The following is a 25,028-nucleotide window of genomic DNA, read 5'->3' as shown; positions in this document are numbered from 1 at the left end:
AAATCCTCTTCTAGTCAAACCCTGCCATTGTATGAGCTTTCAGAGACATGCTTTTGGTTTTCCTGAAAAGAAACAGCAAAGTCATGGGAGAATTCTAATTATTTTCCCATGTAACTGAAATAAATGAAAAAACTTTGTGTTCTTGAGAGTTAATGTAATATTGCAAACTTTTGAAGACTGCTGAAAGTAAACAAAATTAAAATGGAACACTCAACTTAAAGAAGTTGACTGACAAAGCAGTACTTTTTTTTTTTTTTTTTTTTTTTTAGTGTTACCTGCTCATCACACATTGCATGGTTGACCTCTTACCACAAGTGAGGACAGCTCTTGCCAGAAATGGAACCAGAAGAATCTCAGTACAAAGTAAGAAATCTGTCTAGAGGTAAGAATCCCTCTTCCCTCAGTTGTCTGAGGAGATCTCTATCCCCACTTGAAGCTGAACAGTAGCATTTCTCTTTCCAGTCTGAAATGAATCAGTTACCTTCTGATTGAATTTGCAGCATAAAGGCTTTTTGCTAGACTATGAAAGGTTAAAAGCTTCAAGGGTTCTGCCTGAGACCCAGTGAAGTGTCCTGGTGTGATCTGGGAGTGGCTGTATGTACATGAAAGCAAGAGTTTTATCACCTAAAAAAATTACACTTAGTTGCTCAGTGGTCAGGTATAACATGTATGTACATTCTTCAGAGGGGAAAATAATTGTTGGCAAACAACTTCAAGTTTAGCACAGTTTATACTTCCTCACAAGGTTTATTTTACGTATGTCTTACTAAATTTGCATAGAAGATTGAACCAAACCCCATCACAGGCAATGCAAGGATTATCTCTTAGCATAACAAGACGCTGGAAAGATTCACCCTTTGTATGACTGGTTGCAAACACTTCAGCCAACACCTATTGCTGCAGATAACAAGTTTGTTCCATTGCTGAAGCTATCTTTGACCTCGTATTTTCACATTATCCATGAATGAGGGGCTAATCAATAGGCACTATTTGCGGCTATTTGTAGCCTGATGAGAACTGCAGGTGATGCAAAAAATGATGTTACGCCTGCAAGAATGTAGCAGCAAATAACAATTGTAGCATCAGCACTGAACAGATTAGAATGTTAAAGTTACACCATTTAAAGTCACCTCTTGAGAACATCTGGTTCAATTTCCTCTAGAAGTGAAATCCTAAGACTATTAGTGAACTTGTGCTAAACCCTGGGAAAACTTTTACTAGCTAAACATGTTATGCACATTCAGGACTCATTCCAGGAAGGAGTTGTGAAATTTTTGTAGTACCTGATAGTACTCTTATCACTAAGCCAGGCTTTTGAATCCTATGCAGCAGATGAGAACAACTGAGCCTGTTGTTGATTAAGTTAGACTTAGAACCACTTATTCCTAAGAGGCATCCCTGCAGCGGCCAAATGGTGATGTTTGTTTTTAATAAACTGAGTTGAAAGGACAAATCATGAATATCAAATCCACTGGCATTATGATTCACAGCTGTTTTTCCACTTTCCCTGAAGGGAGCAGTCCCTTTGGAAGTGGTCTTGTCTTTGCTTTTAAAATTGTTAAATGTATGCCTGGGCACATGATGGGGATGTTATACAGCAAACCTCAAATTCTCCATAGATTCTAAAATAGTGAAAGCAGAAAACTGGAAACAAAGTTTTGTGCTTTTGTGAATGAGGTATGTGAGTAAATGTAGTTCTCTGATAATGAGTACGGTATGCAATCCACCAAACTCATGAAAGTTTATTGAAGAACTGTTGTAAGTAGATTTTCCAGAATAAATATTTACCAAATTCTTACAAATTCAATGAAAAGGCAATCCAGTTATATCGCATCTCTGTTCCTCAGAGGAATATTGGAAATCAATGTTTAAATAGAAATGTCCCCTAGCAGCTCAAATTTTAAATAAAAAAGTGATGAAATTCTTCACTAAGCCCATGGAAACCACCAGTAATTTGGAAAGACAGAGTGTTTACTTATAACACTCATGCTCTCCGGAAGAGTAATAGCTTCCATCTTTCAGAAGCTGAAGACTTGATGGATGCAATTATTTAGTGTCAGGTGTTCAGAATGAGACTTGCTTCTTTAGACTCCATTTTCTAAAACATTCCTTTTGACATTTGCTATATCTGTGGAAGGGAAATTTTGCTGTCCTCCCACTCTTGGCTAGGGCTCTACCCAACGTGCCAAATGTGTAATGTCCTGTACAGGGCAGAAATTGAAACTATGAGTGAGTTCCCTCATAGAAGTGAGCACAATTTTTGAAGGCAGGTTCTGAGGCAGTAATCAAGCATTGCAATGTGCTCATCCCACCCACAGGGGCCTATTGGCAAAAAGGCATCATCTTTCTCACGTGATCCCAACTCATGAGCTTAGGTTTTTGTTAGTTTGGAAAGTTTGATTAAGGCCACTTCCCAGTAGTAAATCAGTGTAATAAATGGAGGTTTTAGTGCTTTGTACCGGGACAGGACAGAGTAGCAGTGAACAAGCTTCAAGAAATATAAGATTTGTGTGATTGTCACTTTCCTGGAATGGATAGAAGTGAAATCATAACCAGCAGACACCCACCCATAACCAGCACCCACATAGAGTGTGGGGTGTAGAATGCTGTGAACTTCAGCTGCTTCTATGTAAAAGACAAAGGAAGACTTGAATACGAGAGGAGATCTAAATCACCTAACTAATGAGCTAAAAATTTTTCTATAGGGAATTAAGCTTTTTCTGTGGCTCTTCTTTATATGTTCTAGTGTGTGTCCTTTAAGAGAGTTAGTAGTTGTTGTCAAGAGCAAGATACTACACTGGATAAGAAGCTCTGATTGCAGTTTCAGTATGAGGAAGATTTCAGAAGAGCAACGAGACAGGGCTACCTAAATTACTGGTAATTTAAGGCTAGCCAGTGTTAAAGTACCTTCTTTGTGCCCTTCCCGAAGAGAATCTGTAAATCACAAAGGAAGAGAGCACGACAGATCATAAGTGAATAAGCTTAAAAACAGTGGGTAGATCTACGCTGTAAAACTGAACTCAAGGTACAAATCGAGCATTTGTTATAGAAGTACTTATTCAGGTAAGCTGAGTGCTCTTTAGAACACATGCATGGCAACTGGAACAAAACTTAGGATGAAATAGAATGTTTTCAGCCAACAATGATTGTCTGTAGGAGAAAAGATACATGCACATTTTTTGCAGGGAGCAAAAATCTTTACAAATTCTTTCCGTTCTTGATAATGTCAGTCCTGTTTGTCTAAAATTGATGTTTCTAGTTATGTATTCTCGGAAGTACATCTTGAGCTCAAACGCGTCATGCCAAAGTGCTTTGCTGAGTCCAGATGTAAATGAAAAGCTTGATAGAATAAACTATACGTAACTTCCTTAAAATAAACTTCATTTGGAAACTCATGCTTGAATGAATGATCCAGTTTTCCATAAACATTCTCTCACATTGCTAAGTTGCCTGGAAAGCGAAATAACTACTGTAAAGTGACAAAATTTTGTAGCTTAAATATTCCACATCTGACATGTTGTAGTCACTAGTTATGTTATCTGTACTAATTAACTGTGTGTTTCGTGCTGGATTTCAGTGTAGCAAATGACTCACTGCTCTTAAGATGCTTTGGCTCTCAGCTCTGAGGAGGCTGAGCTCTTCTGCAGAGAAGTGTAAGTGCATTTCTTGGAAAAGGTGGCACTGGGGATGGATTTGTGAATGACACCTCTCCACTTGTAAAAGAGGCCAAGATGCCCCTACGAAAACAGAGCTTTTAGACATGCAGGAAATGCCCTGTGGCTGGTACAATTGATTGTGTCACTTTGAATGATCAGAGGAAGTCATTCATGGCATAGTTTTATAGGTATGGTCTTTTAAAAATAGTGCTGTTTTCCATAGATGTCTTTTGGGGTTCCCAGACAGAATATCTTGACTACTTATGATCTTAACTGATTTTATAAAGAAGCACGAAATCAGATAGACTTTGAGATAGAGTTGAGAGAAGCTGGTGTCTGATCTGATTAAGATCTATGTTGTTTTCTGCTTTTTAGAGCCCAGCAGATGCTTCCAAATAGTCGATAGATTTAGTTTAGCTGTTGTAGATACCATTGACAGGTTTTACTTGGCGATACTCTAGCTACAGCTCAGTCATATGAATTTCTGTGCAGTACTGACGCAGCTCATTTATATCATGGAGATAAAAATGGGGCCACAAGAATCCTTCAATAGGTGCTCTAAATTTTGCTCACAGAAATATGTTCTTTGAGTTGAAATGCAGGATTCATTTCATCCTTATGGTACGCACATCAGAGTACTTTGTACAAACAAGGAAATATAATGGAAAAAACAAACTGGGTGCTAATGCATAAGAGGACAGTAGGCATCAGTAAACTCCCAAATTTCTTTAGATTTTATATCATTTTGTAGCACAGTAGAGACAAAGAATTCAAGATACCCATCTCTTCAAATGTTTTTGTTCTAGGGTAATGGTCTTTTGTTTTGTTTTTTCTTTTTGAGATGACAGAGTTTCTTCTTTACTTTGTGGGAATTATTTTGCATCCACCTGGTGCCCCTTATGTTTGCACATTCAGGATGTAATTGAGAAATTCAAGTATTTCTTGGATCTATAGAGCAATATAGAAAAATCTCATCTCCAGGAAATTGCAGTTGTATCGCTGAGTAGTAGCCTGGGTGGAGAAATGTTCTTTACTTTGAAGCATAAGCAGAAAGTGTTAATAAGAGATTATCTAGAAGAACAGTAATTATACCCACCTGATGCACACAGCCAAAATCTCAGTCTGAAGGGGCTATTGTGAGAGTTAATAGGATTTGGAATTAACTTGCACGATACAGTCTGGTATTTGAATGCAGAGCTTTGCTGATATGACTTTCTCATATTTCAAATTTCATTCTGTTTAGGAATAAAAGTCCTCAAAAATCAATAATTTAAATAGAAATATATTCCATCTCAGGATCTATTAGTATGTCAAAGTTGATAAAGTACATTCATAAATTGATCTGAATTACTGAAACCATAGATGAATCTAGAATGTCCTGGGTTGGAAGGGACCTCAAAAATAATCTAGCCCCAAATAATCTCAAAGCACTTTGTAACTTCAGTATTTATCCAGATTTTCTGTAAATGCATCAGAGGGGTAGGTGAGGGGAAAAGGAGTATTTTTTTTAAAATAGCTTTTTAAGATGTGTACTGAAATAACTTTCTCATGAATCACCTGCTTGTGCAACTCCCACACACCAAGCAGTTTAGGCAGTGAGAAACTGGTAATGTTTTACTTGGATGAGAGCAGATATCAACAGGGAGTGGTTGTCTCCTGTCTCCTATCTCCTTTTTTTTTTTTTTTTTTTTTTTTTTCTAACTGCCAAAAAACTGGATAATGAGGGTCTGTTCAGCAAAATGAAATACACTGATTTGGGCACAAGTGATGTTGAAGTGATAGATTTTTTTGAATGTATCTGTATTAATATAGATCTTTTACAGTGTAACCTGTTTTCCTGGAAAAAAAAATATTGCTGAAAATGAGTTTTTATTTTAAATAAGTCCAGAAGAAAGCTCTTATTTAAAACGTATTTAGTCCCTTTTTGAAATCTTTTTAGCAAAGCTTTGAGTATTGAATATTATTAATGCTTCTCAGCAATACGACATTACTTTTCTCTGTGGCGTTATTGTCTTTAAAATTTGTAGCTAAGAAGCAGTATGAGATGTTTTAAATTCCTAGTCAGGTTAGGAAATGGAGAAAAATAATTACAGATTAAATACAGAAAACTTAAGTGAATATACTTTGGAAGGCAGCTCTAAGAAAGTGGTTAAACAGAGCATTTTGAGGAAAAAAATTTTTACCCAATCAAGTTCGGGTGCAAAAATTAATTGAAAGAATTTCCAACACATTAATATGCTTTTAGATAGCATAAACTTAGAGCCAGTTTATCCTTCATTTGCATCTGGGCTTCTAAAGCAAACTGAAGATTTGCCCATTCATGAACAAGAACATGCCATTAATGCTTGGATACATGCATATTCTCTTGGTTGCAGCAGCCCAATTGCTATGCTAGGATACCTGCCATCTTACTTCTGGCTTCCAGTGGTCACAGACCCTGTGATATGTAAGGTGTCGTGTCTTTTGCAAACAGAATCACTGGAGTTGGAAAGGACTCTTAGAGCTCATCTACTCCAATTCCCAAATAGTCCCTCCTAACCAGTAGCATTATTTTAAGCAGCATAAGGTGGCAGACACTTTGCACTGGGAGAAGCAAGCGCTGTCTCTGTAACTCATTTTCTCTCTGCTTTTCACAGGATAAGTAAATGTTGGCCATTATTGATAGCCAGTCATGGTGGGGTCATCATGGATCCATTCTGTTCAGATAAGTTATGCTGCTTTGTTGTCACATTCTGACCTACTGGTGAGCACAAAGTAGCAGGTGAGTATAGTGCCATTTTAAGAACATAATGCAATTTTATGCTTGGCTTTACAACTAGCACAGCATTAGCTTTATTAACAGACTTTCCTTGTTTTGTACACTAAGCAAGAATCCTGAGGGCTTAAAGTGTCGTGTAAATCTGTCAGATAATATATGCTAGCATGTTTCAAGAAGTAGAGGCTTAATACATTGGTAACACTCCAAAGATCCAACTAGGTTTTATACCATTAATATTGAAAACACATGGAGACAGACACTTTTTTTCTTTTTAACAAAATAAAATCTGTTCTTAAAAGTGATATAAAAAAAACCTACGTAGTAAACTCATAGCCAGGAAATGTTCATTTCTTTGTATGAATACTTTGCTTTCCATATAATATAAAAGACGGGGTTCTCACATTCAGGAATTTTGATTTCACACTTTCCTATAGCTGTCGGCTTTCCTTTTCTCAAAACCTGTGGAGGAAGACTCATCAGTGCTTCTTTAAACCTCTGTTACTCAATAAATTTGTTCATAAGTGTGAGCACACAAGGCAAAATATATTGTATGAAACTAAATCTACACACTGGGCTAAGGTTGCCTACTTCTGTTTACGCTGATATCTTGAAGTCAATTTAGTTTTCTGGAGATGTTTTTATAGCAGCATCTATAAGGATAAAGTTATTAGTTTTCTGGAACTCCAGTTGATAAGTACCAAGTTACCACGTGTAAATAAAAATATTTTATAATCATGAAAACGAATTTTAAAAGCTGAAAAGCTATCCTGTATTTGAGTAGACACTGTAGTACCTTATTCTTCTAGCAAGCCAAATGTTAAACCAGGGAATTATGGCTGTAATTGTTCCACCGAAGAAAGCCAAGGATTGCCTTTATCATCTCCTCTTCTTTGCCTTTAAAAGCTCCTTTCAGTTCTGCCTGAGATTCCTTCTGCCTACAGCCTTTTTGTGAGAATGTATGACATCACTAGGAAATGATATAACCAGAGGCAATTCATGGTTTTTCAACTCGTGTTTCTTTCCTCTCCAGCTGTGACCCTATCAATTAATGGAGGTAGAGCTGCTGGGGGGATCAGATAGAAGGATTAAGAAACCCCGTGGAGAAAGCCAGCAATTATCCATGAGTGTCACAAAGACAGAGGTGATCAGAGGTGAGGAAATGCTCGCGTAAGGTCTGTAGAAATCACTATAAGGGGCAAACCTGTCAAGACTAATAATAAATATTAGTAATAAAATATGCAGTTACAGTTGGTGAATGATGAAATAGTGACACCAAATTTAACAAAATGTTTATGTAGTTAATCCTTTGATGTATTGTTTGTGAAGTGCTATAATGTTCCTCACAATGTCAAGCTTTCAAGAAGACCGCTTCAATGAAATAAAAAAGAGTTTGTACAAGGATAAAGTTACAGTTGTTTTGCATGATGCCATGCCATGTTCCTGTTAAACCAAGAGAGGATCTGGGAGGTCTGAAGTGCATTTGAAAGCACTCAAAAGTACATTGAAACCAAAGCAGGGAGAAGATGCAGCTGCATCTCAGGTAACATATCCCAGAGCTGTTTGGATCTACATGCCTGTTGTTCTGGGACTCCAGCTCTGAAAGACAGTGCCTGGGAGCAAAATGGGTCTAGGGGCCTCTGTCTCAGCTCTGAGGGCAGACAAAGCCAGAGATCATCTCTGGCAGGCAAGATAAATGCTGGTGATAGGATGTGGATCATCGCCTTTTTTCCTTGTCCAAGATATGTCTCAGAGAAGCCCTGTTCAAGCTAGAAGGACAGATTGGAATTAGGTTCTCTATAAATAGTGTGATGTCTATGTTTTTCTTTTCTTGCTTTCTTTCATACTCAATAATTCCAAGTTTAAACTTTGACTTTAATGAATCAACATGATGCTTTTTGTTTTATTCTTGTCTCCAAAGCCAAGCCAGGTGACTCATGGGTTAAGCTCCTTGGGCTCCAGGGCATGTATTTCCCACACTGTGGAAAAGAAGCTTTAGGGACTCACCAGTATTTTTCTGTAGTGTGAAACATCTCCCACCAGGCACTCAGCCCTGGAATAAGATTTCTGGTCACTGGGAGGCTGAACCCTCCTGGGGGAGGACTGTTGGAACTCATTCATTAGTCTCCAGAGCAGCCTCTTCTGACCACGTGTTTCTGGTAGGAATTGCTTCTGTGGAGGGAACAAAACACAAGCTGCAGCCAAGAGCAGAGAGTGGAAGCAGAATTAAAAGGACCTGCAGCAAGTCCGTGTCCTGCAGGCTGTGCTGTTTGAATATCCATTAAAAAGGAGACCTGGATATACGGTTTAAAAAAAAAAAAAAAAAGAAAGAGCAAATGTGTGAGCAGCTCACATTAATCACACAGTAGAAGCTAGTGATGCTGTGAGGCACTGTTGACTCTCTGTTTCCTGAGAGGCATTCCCACCACAGGTAGGATTAGCAGGCAGGATTAGCAGGATGCCAATGCAAGAACACATTTCATCACCATATGCTGTTGCTGGGAACTAGAGAGCCTGAAACATTCTGGTCAACTCTCCTTTTAGCAAATCTTGTCACTTGTCACTCAAATTTTTTGGTTGCTTACAGCGTTTTGGTCGCACCAGACTATATCCTCAGCTATCATCAGTGTGGTTAAGTACCATTTGGCCGATGAAAATATTGAGCTTACACATATATAGGAATATTTCAAGGGCCAATGTTCACAGGTACGAGGGAGATATAGGGCCTTTAAAAGGAATACATATAAAACTCAAAATAAAAGCCTTTTGGCAGATTCATGTCAGAGGTAGTTGCTCTTCGAAGAGTAGCAATAGAAGATATACGAAGAGGTTACATTCCAAATGTGAGAAGTATTCACCTACCTTTGTTTGATCTGCTACTTTCTCCTCTGTCCTTCAAGTTCTTTTCCACACCACTGCTCACCTCAGGTTTCTTTACAGTAGTCACACAAATTGCTTTGCGTTCTACATTTTTTCCTTATGAGTGTTATTCTGTAACTGCATTCTTTTCTCAATTTGGATCTCCAGTGCAACTGATCATTTATCTACTTTTTTTCACTCCCCTTCCTCCCCTTTTTCTATCTAAGAGCCTTTCTCTGTCTAGTTCTTAAAAGGCTTGGCCTTCTGGCAGTGCTGATGCTTCAGTTCCTTCTGGCTATGTTTTGAGGAGCTGTGACTCTCCTCCAAAGAATTCAGCTGTCCATGGTCCAAAATCTAGTTTTGATACTGCACAGCTGCAGAATTTTGGCAGAATTGTAAGAAAGATGTTTAATTGTGAAAAAGTACAAAGATGTGAGCCATGCAAGATAAGAAAGAGAAAACTGGAGGAAGAGGCAAGATTAGCACAGCCATTCTTTTTTTAGCCTAACCTATTCCTTTTCTTCTGTAGTGTCAGCTCACCCAGACCCTCCTCCCCCTGCAGTTTCTGTGTGAAAAAGAATTGGAGCAGATCTCATTAGTAATAGACTGGAGAAATGTTTGCTGGTTTAGGTGTGGAAAAAAGTGAGCTGAGAAAGAAAGTTAGAAAAAAAAGGACCAGTACTCTTGAAGTAAGAGCTAACAGTGATTTCTGTCCAAAAATATTTCTCATCAGCAATGTGCATAGAAGAGTAAGGTTGTGTTTTGAACACAGGTATGAAGATCAGTGCCGTTGACCAACCTCTGCTCTCACTTCCCTAAAACTTACACAAGAAGCTTGTGATAGAATAGTAAATCATGATTCCATGAGGTAAACAGAGGAGTGATTTTTACTCTAGTCTTGATGACTACGGGAAGAACTGACAGGAGAAAAAAACACTGAATTTGTCGAACAGAGGCTTAGTGTCTCTCCTGCATCTTGCACCAAATCACAATTTACCGCTATTTGATTTAACTGGATTGAGATGGGCGTAGGGATGTTTCAGTTAATTTAGGTTTTGTTTGTTTGTTTTAGTAACAACGGAAAAGTCTAACCTGCTGAGGTCTGGAATTTTTTTCCTCCTCGGAGTATAATGCTACACCATGTTGTTGATGTTATCTGAAGGTTCTTCATCTGTTTCTTTGACTTCTGTTTCTTGACAGAGATGCAGTTATGAAGTTAATGGAGTAGTCAAGTGCTACACCGTTGAAAGTACCCAAAAACCTGCAAACAAATGCTGTCTGCCTAAGCAATCTGCGTTATGTGAACAGCTGTGGTTCCTGTGGAATTTATGCTAAATTCTTCTTTTATCTTTTATTCTAGTTATAAAAGTGAATGATTGCAGTCCATCCTGGAATGCTGATGATACACCCTTCTGACTGATGGAACAGGCAAGGGAGAACTGGCTCTGCTCCATCTCCAAATTTTTGATTTCTCGTTGCTCTACTCATTTTTAATTGTTTTTTTTTTTTTTTTTTTCTTGCGTCTAAATTTTGGGTAGAAGTAGAACTGTTGCTGAAGTATATCAGCCTCAAAGGTCTTGCTGCCAAATTATACCTTTGCCAAGGAAATATTTATTTTATGTTTTTTGGCAGGGGGGAGATGGAGAGTGGAGAGTTGTTTGTTTTTTTTTTAGCATTTGGGAGTAAGAGAAGAAAAACATGTGGAAGACTCAGGAAAAGCTCAAAACAACTAAGAGAACTACTACACCAATGTTATCCTGTCTAGTTGCATTTCTTGAACTTAATTGTAGCAAAATGTATTTTGCAGCCTAACATGATGTCTTCTGTACACCTGCCTTCTGCTGAGCTGAGCTCTCAGATGAAGAGTTCGAAATTAGAGTTGCCAGAAGAAGCAACCGGTAAAGGGGCACTTAATTTCATCAATGAAAATTGTTCACTATATTAGGGAATTTTTATTTTTTTTTTAATTAAAACGTTTTTTAAATCATAATGTGTAGATGCACACAAAAGTAGGCAGTCCCAGCAGTTGTAGGCATGCAACCTGACCAGTTTAGAACTTAATTCAAAATTTTCATTAACATTTATTTATAAACATGTGATTTTAAATATATATATATATAAAATTTAGAAGATATATGAACCCTGCAATAGTCCTTAAAGTTGCCCCTTGTAAGACGCTATGTCTCACTATGAAAATATCCTTTTGTTCTTCTTTTTTAACACCTTATTTCATATGCTTCTCTCTCCTTTGCAGTTCTGAGCATTGAGGAAAAGCCTATCTCCCTGAAGTCACCTAGCACTGATTTCACACTCTGGCTATCCTGTATTCGCTGTAATGGGGGAAAAAAATAATTTTTTCAAGGTTTTTTTTTTTTGGTAAGTTATTCGTAGAAGAAGTGAAGCATTATCTCCTTTTCAGGGGATGTGCCCTTTTGTGTTTCTATTTCCACGAGAACCACGGGAAAGAAGCTCTTGTAATAGCTGCTCTTGCTTATGCTTGTAGGAATGGGAAGGAGGACCCCAGCTGGTAGCGTAAGCCCTGACACCTGCGTGCCATCCTCCTTTGAGATACTCAGCAAGTCTTTCCTTTTCTATGTGCTGTACTTCTCCCTCTAAACTGCAGCTAGTAACTTCGATCTTTCATAATTCCTGTACCGGTTTGCTCTGTCAGGCCTGAAAGGCAGCCATGTGCGATTCAACCAAACCAGTGGCAGTTTTGGTGCTTGTATACTTTCTTGCTTTTGCTGCTCCCTACTCATATTAAGAGAGTGCACTCTGAAATATATCAGGAAGCCAGCTCAGAAAGCATACTGTTTGTTTTTTTGTTTTGTTTTGTTTTGTTTTGTTTTTTCTTTTTCAGGGTTTGAATAGCACAGTGAGCACCACTAGGTTCACAAATTTCTGCAAAGAATAGACACCATACAAAATACTGAACTTTTGTCAGCACAGCTAGGCTCCTTGTTTAACATCTGAAGGCAGGTTTCATCTTAAATATTTTCTATTAGGGAAGTGGTTTTACCTTACACTTTTTTATGTTATTGAAGTGCTAGATTTTTAGTAATACCTATTTTGTTGATGAAGGTAAGTGTGCCCCAGTGCCTTCTATACCAGATGGAACAGGGATTACAGAAACTCATGTTGCATTACTGCAAGAGAAACTCGGAAATGAAAACCAGATCGTGACAGAGAAGAGATTACAGAACTGAAATTGCACAGTGAATGGAAGAACAGGATTTTGAGTAGCTCTTTATTTTTATCTCTTCTGGAAAAAAAAGTGACTTTAGCTATTAACTATGCTAATGTGGTTGAAGTGTGCTTTTATATTGCTGTAGATTTATCTAAAAGAAGAAAAAGACATGGAGCTTTCCTCCCTGATCAGTACATACTTTCTATCAACTATCCTGTAGATACTGTGTGAGATTTATGCTGCTTATGCATGAGTCTGTGCATATAAATGTAATTTCTTTTTCCATATGGGAGCCTTTATGTGTAGAGTGCAGCAATAAGACAATGTGTAATGATTTTAAACTGCAAGAGATTAGGCTTAGATTAGATGTTTCGAAGAAATTCCTGACTGTGAGAGCAGTAAGGCACTGGAACAGGAACACAGAACAGAGAAGATATGACATCCCCATCCCTGGAAGCATTCGAGGTCAGACTGGATGCAGCTTTGAGCAGCCTGACATAGTGCAAGGTGCCCCTGCCCATGGCTGTTGGAGCTAGATAATTTAAATCATTCTGTGATTCTAAAATATTTCTCTCTTTTTCCCTTTTTCCAATTGAGTAGTATTGAATCTCACGAAGATGAAATCACAGAAGATCTTGTTGAAAGAAAGATGAGATATCCTGAGTTTGCTTTCATTTAATTTAAGCACTTGGTGTGAAAACCTGCCAAATTCATCGGTCAAATTGTCACCCACAGATTCTAGTGATGGCTTACTTTGAGAGCAGAGATGAAATCCAAATTTTTTCTCACTTCAGGGCAAAATCATTATGATGCATCTAATTCAGTTACAGCACACTATTAATTTCATTTTCCGAGGTAAAAATCAACAATGTTGTCTGTATTTGCCACTAAGTCTTGAAGATATTCAAGACTGAAGACTCTAAGCAATATCTTAATTGAATGTATCATTTAACTGCCATTTTACTCTGGTTCCACCTTTATTTGAGGATATTTTTATGTGAAGACCAACTTAAAACGCAGAAATATTGTATCCAAGATGGATGAGGAGGTTGTTACATATTTGTGGGTTTTGCTTCACAACACATCTTGAGAAGTTCTGAAATTTATTGCTTATCTCATACCGTTAATTTTAACGGGAATCTGGATTTTAGTTCCCATTGTTAAGTTTGAGAATTGGCTGTGACGAAAGGGCTTGCAAAGCTAGAGTTGATGTATGGTCAGTGAAATACTATTTGTCAAGGCGTAGCTCAGGAAGGTCACTTTCGATGCTCTTTCATTACCATACCCTGCAACGTGCTGCATTTAGGACACAGCGGGCCATTACTCACAAGCATGCTGCACAGAGCAAGGCCAATGTTTCACTGCATCTCCAGGGTGGTTGTAGTTGTGTTAGCTGGCGTACTGGATTCCCTGGAGCAGATGCTTAACAGCGCAGAGCATTTTCTGCTAAGTGTTCTGGGCTGGGATGTCCAAGCAGTAGCACAGCAGTTGTCAAATGTGTATTCCTTCTGGGTATTCATAGCTGTACCTTTGTCTCTTCAAGGACAGAACTATTATTGCTATTACATTCATGTACATCCTTCCTTCCCTTGGTACGCAGAAATTGAAGACCTATAAGGACTTCCTTACTGCACGTATCTCTTTTTGAAACAATGTTTGAATTAGGAAAGCAATACAAGGACTGGATTTCTTTTTTAAAAGTCATTATCTAGAGCCCTTATCAGCACTGATACGGGACTCTGATGCATTAACCTTCAAGGATGAAATTCTCCAAGCCTGCTTTTTACACAAAACAATTTTGTTTTAAAACATTTGAAGTGTGAAAACACTTCTGTTGTTTCTTTTTATAGAAACAAGTCACCTTTGACCAGAAATGGAAAATTTCAGTATGGAAGATAATGGTTCAGCAACAACAACAAAAAAATCTGTCACTGCCATGACATTGACAGCAAAATTTGTAACTTTTATGTGGGTTTTTTTTGGATCTTTTTTTAAATTAAGTTGTTGGAGAAAAATTTTGATTGAATTGGTCCAGATTGAATCTAGTCATAAAGCAAAATGCATTTTTTTCTGTGGAGAGTTCTGCTATGATAAAATGTTTCTCAATCAAAATGAGCTAAAAGTGAAAATATTACAGCTTTGTCAAAAAGCTGGAAATATTTTACTTCACAAATTGGTACTTTGCGTTGGTGCTGATATTGCTCTCCCGGAAGTTAGGGACTTCAGTGGCTGTGAAGACCATAAAATGTGACTGAAGATCCTTTGTCCTCACCTGAAGAACAAAAGATTGGGACTGGATTTTGGCACTGTTGTTCTTTTCTTCCTTTTTGCAGGAAGTGATAAAGCTGGCAGGAAAATTGGTGTCTGAGTTCTGGTAACCCGTTTCTACTGGCAGAACGAGGAGATAGACACAGTACAACCTTGTGGGATGATGGGAAGAAGGTTGGAAGAAAGAAATGAAAATTGTGCTGGGGCCCCTGTTCCAGCAGCGACCACTACCTTATTTACCTCCAGTTTCTCTCTCTGACTGGCAGCAGGCAGTGGCTTCCATGGATTTGGCACAGGCAGAATAGGAAGAAAAGGAAAATGCATAATTAAATTTTGCAATTGGCTAATGTCATGTGCCCTCTGTTAGTGGGATAGAAAAGAGTCAAGTTTGTACTTCTTTACATTTTTTCTGTTTAGGTGGTCAGATGTGTCCTAGACAAGCACTAACACGTTGTTTTCTTATTTATACCTTCTGTGCAAACAATGAGATGCATATTCTAATCTGTGGCTCAGTCTAAACCATGCAATTTCTTCAGAAGTTTTCCAAGCCCTGAGCTTCTAACATTCGTTCTTTAATACAAGAAGGTGGCCAGGCCATGCTAATTCTTTCATTTTTCTTTGCAATTAAGATGTTTCTGGTGTCATATGAAGTATGTCTGACTTCTCAGAGATGTCAGAATCACAGTAGGATGACTTTGATTGTTTACACTCTAGCTTATAACAGTCAGAAGATGAATTCCCAAATCCATCTGTGGCTATTTAAAACCTCTGGAAGAATAACCCGTAGAAAACATGGATTGCTGAATTAGTCAGTTTTGCTCATTGTTATATAATTCTTTTCTCATGTCATATTCATCAAAACATGTTTCTTAACATGTCCTTGCACCATTCAGAAATGAACATGATTGCAAATTATCTCTTTGTTTTTGACAACATACCTTCCTCTTGTTTCAACAGCAAAACTAGAGGTGGTTTTGGATTATTTATTTATTCTGTGAAATGACGTTGAACCTCTTCACATTGCCTGTTTGCTGTCCACAGTGCAAGACAGATGAGCTTGATACAGATACATCTCAAAGTTGGAGTGTACGATGCCTCTTGATCAACTTCTGAGCCAGCCTTTCTGCCTGGATCTTTACAGTCTATCTCTGTCCAGGGAATACAACAACAAAATTTTGCCATGAGAGAGCCTACAAGCTGGGAAGGTACCTCGCACAGAAGCAGCTGCCCTGAGGAGCACTCATGAGAATGCCTGCCCTGGGCATGGTAGGACTGCAAGATCTGAGATAAGGCTTCAACACCGTTGCTAACTGGAGAAATACTCTTTCCAACAGCTGCTCAATCCAGATTTCAGCATCCATTCCAGCTACTGATAATTTTATCCTCAGTATAGCTTTAATTAACTGTATTGTACACCATAGTAGATCTACCTTGTTAAACTGCTGCTCTTTGTTTCAGTGGAAATGCTATAAGAGACAGATAAAATAATTTTGTTACGTGGTTACGAGGCTGTCAGTTTGTTAAATTTGCCAGCTGCTGTGGGAGCCTATGGGATGGAAGGTATCATATAAATACAAAAAAGTGTTATTATTTACCTGAATGACTCTATTCTCTCCCCCTATCCACCCTAACCCCCTTTTTTTAAATATACTTATTTTTTATATTTCTTTCCTGCATTTTGTTCTCTATTCGGATGGTTTCTTCAAGTCCCCAGGTGGAACTACAATCATAAGTTCTCTAAACTCAGGTATCAACAGCCCTCACATTTTTCTGACCTTTGTTAGGCAGTTATTTACCTGACCTGCTTTGCTTGTTATTCAATCTTTCTGTCTTCTGCAACTAATTCCAAGGCAATTTGAACTTCAAATGCTTTTCACTCAAGCTGAGTTTAAGCATGTACATTTGGATCACTGGGCTTAGGGAGTCCAGTTTGTCTTCTTGCACTCAACAGATACACTGTTTTTCTCCATGTCCGAGGATTAATTACATACAGCTGAAATAGAAATTCCTGAAGAAAGACTAATCTTGATGTGGATGCATGGAAGAGAGATATGAGGCAGCAGTCCAGTAAACCTCCAGCTTGAGGCTTAGTTGTATTTAAATGCCATAATTCCTGGAGCCAACTCAAACTATCAATCAGAATCCTGTCAGTCTAAACAAGTCTGAAGCTTGAAAATTTTGCTTTCTTTGGCATTTAATTTTCCCTTGGAATCCAAATCTCAGCTTTAGTTAGGTTTTCTCATGCAAAGAGGGTTACATTCATGTCCAGCTTTGAGATGTATTGTGGTAGGTTCTGATCTCTGAGAAGTTTGAGCTCCAGCTTGTAGACATAAGAATGAGAAGAGCCAGCCATTCTCAGAAGGGTCACTAGAACCATTTCACATGTCTCTCATCAGTTTACAAAGCATCACTTCCTTATTTCTTTAAGTAAGGACAAAGGAAATCCAGCTTTGGATGTTAGAGGGCTTATCATTTCTTTTTAAAAGATATTGAAAAAATATTAGTGGTAAAATATACCATTGTTAAGTAACTATGGATCTAAGATTCCTAAACTTCAAAGACACTGTATAGTACTTATGAAACTATGTAGTTTTTCATCTGAAAGCCAGTGCTTTGGGCAAAGGTTGCAAGATTAGCAAAAAAAAAAAAAATCGTAATTGATCAAATATCCATAATAGAACATAACAATGTAATTGTAAAGGCAAAAAAGTTTATCAAATGGGTCACATCAACAAGGTAATAGAGATATCTAATGGACAAAGAAGGAACAAAAACAGATGCACAGCTGTTAAGGTCTCTAAAATATGTTCCATGTGGTTGATTTGAGTGCGGAGTATACAAAGCAGTGTCTATAGATCTATAGTTTGCTTTCAAACTGGTTCATGACCAGTAGATAACAGAGAGTAAGTCAATAAGTGAACTTGAAAAATTAAGCATCAAGATACCAAGAGCAAGAACAAGACAGCAGCTAATAATGATCTCTTGTTTTTACTGGGTATCTTTAAAGGAGGGAGTGGAACTCACCAAGCCAAATAGTTAAATGGAAATATGGTACTTCAACAAGTAATGGGAACAAAAGATGAAATCAGTAATCAATATATAGCGCTAATGTCCAGAAATTTACATAAGACAATCAAACCATATTTTTGTCTTTTATGTTACAATGTATAATTCTATATTATATAGGCACTTTTGTGTGTGTGTGTGTCCCTCCAATGAAGTTCATTCTTTCTGTTTTGACACAATGTTCATTTCATTGTAACATATTGATCACGCCTTCAGGATAATAAATGCCTAAGTAAAATTTATTTTGAAATCTCAGCTTCCAATTTAGGAAGTTCTTCTGCAATCTTTAACATTTCTAGATTGTCTGTAGGTATACATTGTCACACTTGAAGATTTTATGTCTGTAGATGAATTTCCATCATCTTCAAAGCAATTAGTAAAAGAACAAATGGTGGTTGTTACTGAACTACATCTTTAGTACCAAGCTCTAATGCTTGAGCTTCTTTGCTCATAACTGTCAAATCATAGGTATCTGGGCTAATTTACAGGTGGACAAATGTATGCCTTGCTATCACCAAGAGGAAATTGTTCCGAAGTTGTAGGGTTGGGGGGGGGGGGGTGTTTCAGATGGAGAGATGTACTACACCGATACCCAAAATAAGGTCTGTAACAAGTAATAAAAAACTCCACTAACTCATTGACTGCAACTCTGAATACCTGCTTCCCAAGGGGGAGAAGGGGAGCATTTTCAGTTTTTTTATAATCACAGCTAGCCAGAAATGCAGTTATTTTTACAATACCCTTCTGGCCAATGCAGTCTGTACGAGAATGAAGAATCCAAAGAGAATGCCTTCACATCTCTGTGATTTTCATCATGGTTCAGTGCTTCTGAAGAGCTCAACATTACAAAATTGACACCAATGAGGTGCTGTGAGGTAAGAAATGCCTATACCACACTTTGTGCCATTCCTTTTATTTTCAGTCAGTCAAGCATCCCCATGGCGAGCAACGTATTGATGCTTGCATGCTGAGCCATACGTTTGAAGATGGAATTTAATCGATGCAGGGTCAGTTGCTGGGCAGCAGCAATGCTTTGTGCTCAGTTCATGTTGCTCAACATCTTGGCAGACATACAGCTTTGTGTTTAATGTGTGGCTGACCACCTGTGCCCATTTGTGTGGCTCTGGGCCACATGGATGGAGCTACTGGTCAGCAAGAAGGAAGCAGAGCTGGGTTTGAACAAGGGGGGCCGCAGGGGGTGCTGGGTGCAGCTTCTGGCTACCTAAGGGGGTGGTCAAGGGGAGACAGAGACAGGCTCCTGGCAGCAAAAGCATAAGAGGCCACCGGTGCCAGTGACTGCGAGGGAAATCCCTGACAGTGCCCTCCATCACTGACTGCCCACATTGCCCAATCAGGGTGCAGATATAGGGAGGGAAATCCCTGACAGTGCCCTCCATCACTGACTGCCCACGTTGCCCAACCAGGGTGCGGATATAGGGCAAGAGCATGCTTAGCCCTGGGAGTGAGCATCAGGCTGGGAAGCGAGCTTCTCCAGCTGTCCATTATTTACAATAACCATACTTAAAAACGTCACCTTTTTGCGCTTGTAAGGGTGGCAGTGGGGCCAGTCAGGCTGAATAATGGGATGGGCATTTGCTGGGAGCTAGTGCTGTGGTTCGATATGCTGCTGGGACTGGCAGGCTGGGAGCAGAGGAGGGCTGGCTCACCCCGTGGATCTTTAAACGCCGGCGCTGCAGACGCCCCATGGGATGAGCTGTGCGTGTGCCGGTCCTGCGTGGAGCGACTGTGAAGGGAGAAGGGAGACACTCTCAGCTGAACCTCAAACGTAAGTAGAGGGGGCAGGCTTGGGGAAGCAGGAGCCTGGGGAAGTGCAGGGAAGCAGGAAGGGAGCCTTTGTTTCCTGCTTTGTTTTCTGAAGTGTGCTGTATGTATTTGTCTTTGAAGAAAGAAAAAATCTCAGAGAGTTTGTTTTCATTCGTTGAATTCTGATCACTATTTTGGGCAGCTGACTCAGATCTCCACAAAGGAAAATACGGGAGTTATGTGCCGTTCTGTCTAGATTTTTAAGATGGATTTGGAGTTTAGCTTGATGGGAAAACCCTGGCTGTGCTGAAGCAGATGTAGCAGGTGATTGCTCATGCCGATACTTGTCTCATCATCATGATCTGGTTGATTAAACCTTACTGTGACATGATCATTAATGCTTGGAAAATTTTAATGGGAAGAGAAATATCGAGTGAAATCTTACAGCAGATTTCAGAGTTGTTATCCTTTTGGAGTCAATTAATGTAAAGTGACCTAAATGGCACGCTGCATGGAGGTTTGTTGGTTGTTTATATGTATGTATGACTTGGAATATTTGAAAACATTCATGCAGAAAAGAGGATTTGCTTGTGCATTGCAAGTAGGTTACGATGCAGAAAACTGTGATGCTTCCTAGATTGGAGGAATTAGTGTGCTACTGTTCTTAAGCCCCTTATCTTATGTATCTGTGATCTCATAACCTAAAATGCACAGAATTTAGGATGAAAGATTTCCTACTCAATCTTTGATAACTTGACTGCACTCAATTAGTGAATCCAGCTCTGAGGTTTAAAGAAATATACCATGAAAACTGCCTTCTTTTTCTATCAATTATCACACAAGTTATAAGTGTCAGAGAAACTTCAGCATGGGGAGGGAAGCTGTGGATGCAATCTCATTCAACAAGTCTTTCTTCTAGAGTAAATCAGAAGGAAGGAAATTGGAGCAAGCTTTTTGTAGAGCCGGCTTGGCTTGAAGTGATATCTGGATAGCTAAATAATGGTTAAGCGTACAGAAGTTTAAGCCTGTAACTCCTAACTCAAAATCAAATCATTTAGGCTCATTGACTGTGTTCTGGCACCAACCGAGCTATTCCTTTCTAATTGATTTTGCTTTTTTAATCACATTTTTCTTAGGGTGGCCGCATGGGTTATGTATGCTGTTAAACTTTAGAGAAAGTTTCCTAGAAAATCCAAGTTTTTTTTCCTGGCATCGTATACTCAGCGTGTTTTGAACTACTTCACATTCTATGTTAGTTTTCTTGCCATAATGACAGCCTTGTAAAAAGATGAGTATGTGCACTTACACCTCAGTAAGGACATCAAGAGATTTAAAGTTGAAAATTTTTGATATTACTTGCCTACATTGCATCTAGGAATTTCAGAGGTTGCAAATTATTCCCTGCATGATGTCTTGTGTTTTCAGTGTGCAGGTCCCCAAAGAGGGTGACTGATGGCAGGTGTCTGCCTGAACCCAGCATGTCTTGGCCAAGCAGGAGTTCAAGCAGGATTCATGAAAGTCAACTGACAGACAACTTACACTGAGGGTACACATTGTACCCTCTCAAAGCACTAGAAATAGATTTGTGAATTTTAGGTTTAGCCTGATAGCAAGCCTTTTGAACTAATAGTTGTTATTTTGACATTTACCATACAAATTGGTAGAGTATTCTAAGGAGCTGTTAAGTTCAACAGACAAGAAAGATTGGAAGGCTTGAATGCTGGGTGAGTATTTATGCCTGATGCCCATGAATGTTTGCATGCTGCTATTGGCACAGCTGTGTTGCCAAAGAAATCCTCGGTCAGGTGAAATGAAGTCCATGCTGATTGGCTGTTAACGTGCATAACTTAAAAAGCTGAAGCTAGTTTAGAGTTGATAGAGTAGTGGGAAGGAGTGCTACTGGGTAGAGTTCCTTTTTGTACTTGGTAAGTTAGTGCATGAAGAGGGACTTAATATCAGGTGAGAAGGAAATTTATTTATTTTTGAATTATGAAGAGAGCAAAGTATTTCCATTGAACCTTCTGTAGACAATGATGCTTGTGATCAGTAAATTATGTACTTTTCTTTGTTGTTGCATACCTAGTTTCTTATGTATCTGGTAATTTTTACCACAACATTTTTTTTTTCTTTAAAGTGAAAATTCTGCTGAAGTTCAAATAATGTAGTTTGTTGAACTTTTACTACGATGGAAGAACTTTCTTCATTACACAGAAGACTGAGCATTAGCAAATGAGTTAAAGGTGAAGGCAGCAGCAACAGAGAGCCCCTGGGTTAGTGGCACTGATTGGGAAAGATCTTGTGACACTGCTGCAGGTTAGTACCAGTCAGTCACTTCTAAAGAAGCTGACGAGGAAAGGCAGCTGGCCTTTAATGCCAGTGGGTTGCCAGATGTGCCTGCAGTCTCTCCTCAGCAGTGCACAAGGGGGCAGAATGATGGTGTTCCTGGTAATGTATCAAGACCTTTAGATAACCCATTTGCAATGGAACTATTTCATGTTTCCTGATAAATGCTATGAAATAGCTTTATAATGTTATTAGCTCAGTGGTTGTTGTGAACGTAACCTGATCACAAAGAAAAAGCAACCTAAATACAGAAATCAACTGCTTTTGTGGAACTGAGTGGACTGAAAAGGTTTAGTATAGGCTCAAACTTGAGGCACGAGCAACACTTTGCTAGAATTTCTGTCATTTGTTTGTTTTGGGAGACTGCTGCATATCAGTTCACCAGCTTGCTTATGTACTCTTTAAAAATATAGGTTCAGAAGGAGCTGTTTATTATCTGAGATAAGGGGGACAACGTGACAAGAAATCTGTGGGGACTTCCTGTGGCTTTCTGATTCAATGCAGAAAACAGGCTTACACCTAACCAACTTGAGGGCTTTCATTTATTTATTTCCCTTCCCCTCCCCCCCTTTTTTTTTTTTTTTTCAGCTCGTAAGAGGAAGCTGGCTTGTACTGAGATTTTCTCTTCTGGTAGCTTCTTACAGTGTTTCAAACCAAAGTTGCAAAGGGGATACAGGAGTTATTTCAAATGTAATCCATATCTAGGAATAATTATGCAGACAAGAAGATTGTGTCCCAGTATGGGTGTGCTAAAACTTTCATTATGTATTGTAGGGTCTTGAAAAGTAGTCTGTGAAAGTTGTTTAGAGAAAAAATAATTCTCAACATAGTTGAAACAAGGGACTACATTGAATCTACTATTCTGTTGTCCTGATGCTTCTTCAGATCCCAGTGAAGTCACTTACCTTTATGAGAGATGTCGTTGCTTCCTCCAAAGCTAGTGATGTTGGGAGATAACTTTTTTTTTTTTTTTTTTTTTTTTTTTTTTTTTGAGACATAGAGGTCACTTTTAATGTTCCCACCAAATGTAGTATTATTTATAAGACTCTGAGTCCCTGGGTTGCTGTAATTGCTCTCTAATTATGTCCATATCACAGTTTCTTATCAGTTTGTCATTGCTGCTCAAATCTTCCCTTGAAATATTCTTCAGTACTGTAGTAACTTGTTAATCTCAAATACATTTGCCAGTTACAATTGTTCTTATGAGTAAGTTTATTTTTCTAGCATTGCCACTCTACGACACCTGGAGGAAAAGAAACAGAATAAGTTAATACTTTTTTTTGTCTTTCGATAGTAATTGAAATAACCTTTAATTCCACTTATGTTCTAGTACCTTAATTTTTTTTTTTAATTTGCCTTGTGATGTTGCATTCCTGACATCCTGAAATATTTTAGGTGGGAATGGTGGCTGTCAAGTCTCACCTCCTGTTTCAAGAGTGGGTAACTTCAATATTTTGATGTTTTCTGTGAATGACGATTGCTCTGCCTCCCTGTTTTAGTGCTTCGCAGATCTCATTGAGCATTTTGTCAGCTGCAATTTGTCAAACAATCTGAAGCAAGGACCTGAGTGCTGAAGAGTTCATAAGATCACTGTGTTTGAATTTAGCAGATCAAGAACTGCAGACCAATGTTGCATGTGCTGTACTTTCTGCGTTCTTTCTCTGAGCATCTGCTGCCAGATGTCATAAGTAAAGCGTGGGAGCTGCTGGAGCTCTACTCTGATTCATTTTAGTAGTTTTCACATGTACAAAATACAAAATAATGCACATGGCATCCAAAAAGTGAAGTTGTCCTTTCTACCCATGACCAAAATTTCTAACAGATTTCCTGAACTGGTTCAAAATGTTTCTGGTATCAGGCATTCTATTAGCAAAACATGCAAAGTCATCATGGAAACATAGGCAGTGAATTCTCTGGCAGAACTGCAGATGTTTACACTCAACTAGAAAAAGTAAAAGTGATGTGTAACTGAACTGTAACTTGTATTAAAGATGCGTTCATTACATTTCCTTCATCGTTCACCATGAACAATTCCTAGTGAGTTGCAGAATAAAAATATAAATAGCAGATGATATGGCAGCAATTGATAATTTTTTTTTATAAGTTTTAAATTAGCGTTACAAGCTCTGTAGATATCAACTCGATTAACTTTTTAATTAGTGGGAATCATTATTTTGAAATACTTCTTCTAAAAGTTATTATTAGTTTTTTGGTTTTTTTTTTTTTCTTTCTTTGTTTATTGCAGAAAGCATAAAGATAAGCAAATGCTTCCATGGGATCTCCTGTAAGTTGCAGGACACGATTTGCAAAGCAGTTCTTGCATGCAGACCCTTGGGCCGCATCTGTGCAGGTCTCCTTCAGAAACGAAGCAGTGCAGTGAAAAGACTTCTGATGTAAGAGACAATGGGTAAGACCAGAGGTGGCTGGTGAAGGATTCCCTCTCTGGGTTGTCAAAAGTAAGGAATATATATAATTTTCTCAAATAAAATACAACTAGATAGTTTTGAATGCATACTTTGGCTACTTGAAACTCTCTGACGCAACAGGCCAAGTTGTTATGACAAAGATCAGAATTTCAAAATGTAGTTACTCATGGAAAAGCAGTAACAGTCCTCACCATGCTCACGATAAAAGTAGCAAGGTGTGGGCATCACGCTTACATGCCACTGCTATGGTGCATAAATGATTTTTCCCCAAAGACTGCAAAAGTCATCATCACAGTTTAACAGCATATGCTTTTTAAAATGTTTTCTAGCTAGAACAACATACTCAGTAATTTTTGCTTCATTCTCCTGTGTTTAGCAGTAACCTGTTCCCTCATGGACGAAACAAATATGCACTGAGATGTGATAGTTCAGATAATCAGTGCTGGTGCTGCATCAAAATTGTGCTACCTCCCTAGGCAGGCGAAGTTTGTGCTGGTGTTTGGGTTGTATTTGAGCACGCATCTGATCATTCAGAAGGGATTTATGACCAAGGGAATAATGTGGTGGGACTCTCCAGGACAAAGGAGCGTACGAGCATGCAAGAGGTGAGAAGGGGAAGGTGGACTGAGCCCCAGCTCAGTTGGGTATTAACAGCTTCCTGGGGTGGGCTTCTATTTACTTGTTTTTTTGACTCAAAGGCTCAA

The 25,028-nt window shown here is 38.6% G+C and overlaps 1 protein-coding gene and 1 long non-coding RNA gene across 3 annotated transcripts in view; one reads left to right on the top strand and one right to left on the bottom strand.

Annotated features, from left to right (window-relative positions):
* LOC128080006 (uncharacterized) overlaps window positions 1-18,202 on the top strand; it is a 59,373-nt gene extending 41,171 nt beyond the window's left edge. Inside the window, exons 7-11 of one of the 2 annotated variants that reach the window (XR_008206420.1) lie at window positions 270-382; window positions 3,578-3,653; window positions 6,293-6,417; window positions 7,445-7,565; window positions 9,800-18,202. This is a non-coding gene — a long non-coding RNA (uncharacterized LOC128080006). Of the gene's footprint in view, window positions 1-269; window positions 383-3,577; window positions 3,654-6,292; window positions 6,418-7,444; window positions 7,566-8,574 lie in introns of both variants that reach the window. The other variant, XR_008206421.1, reaches the window with a different exon arrangement.
* Window positions 1-25,028, bottom strand: part of SEC24B (SEC24 homolog B, COPII coat complex component) — a 553,630-nt gene that overhangs the window by 438,757 nt on the left and 89,845 nt on the right. The gene's annotated exons all lie outside the window — the stretch shown is intronic.

Source organism: Tympanuchus pallidicinctus, unplaced genomic scaffold (assembly GCF_026119805.1).
Source record: "Tympanuchus pallidicinctus isolate F22 unplaced genomic scaffold, pur_lepc_1.0 scaffold2, whole genome shotgun sequence".
NCBI classification, from domain to species: Eukaryota; Metazoa; Chordata; class Aves; order Galliformes; family Phasianidae; genus Tympanuchus; species Tympanuchus pallidicinctus.
Note: the sequence above shows the minus strand (reverse complement) of the source record. Positions and strands in the feature narration are given on the sequence as shown.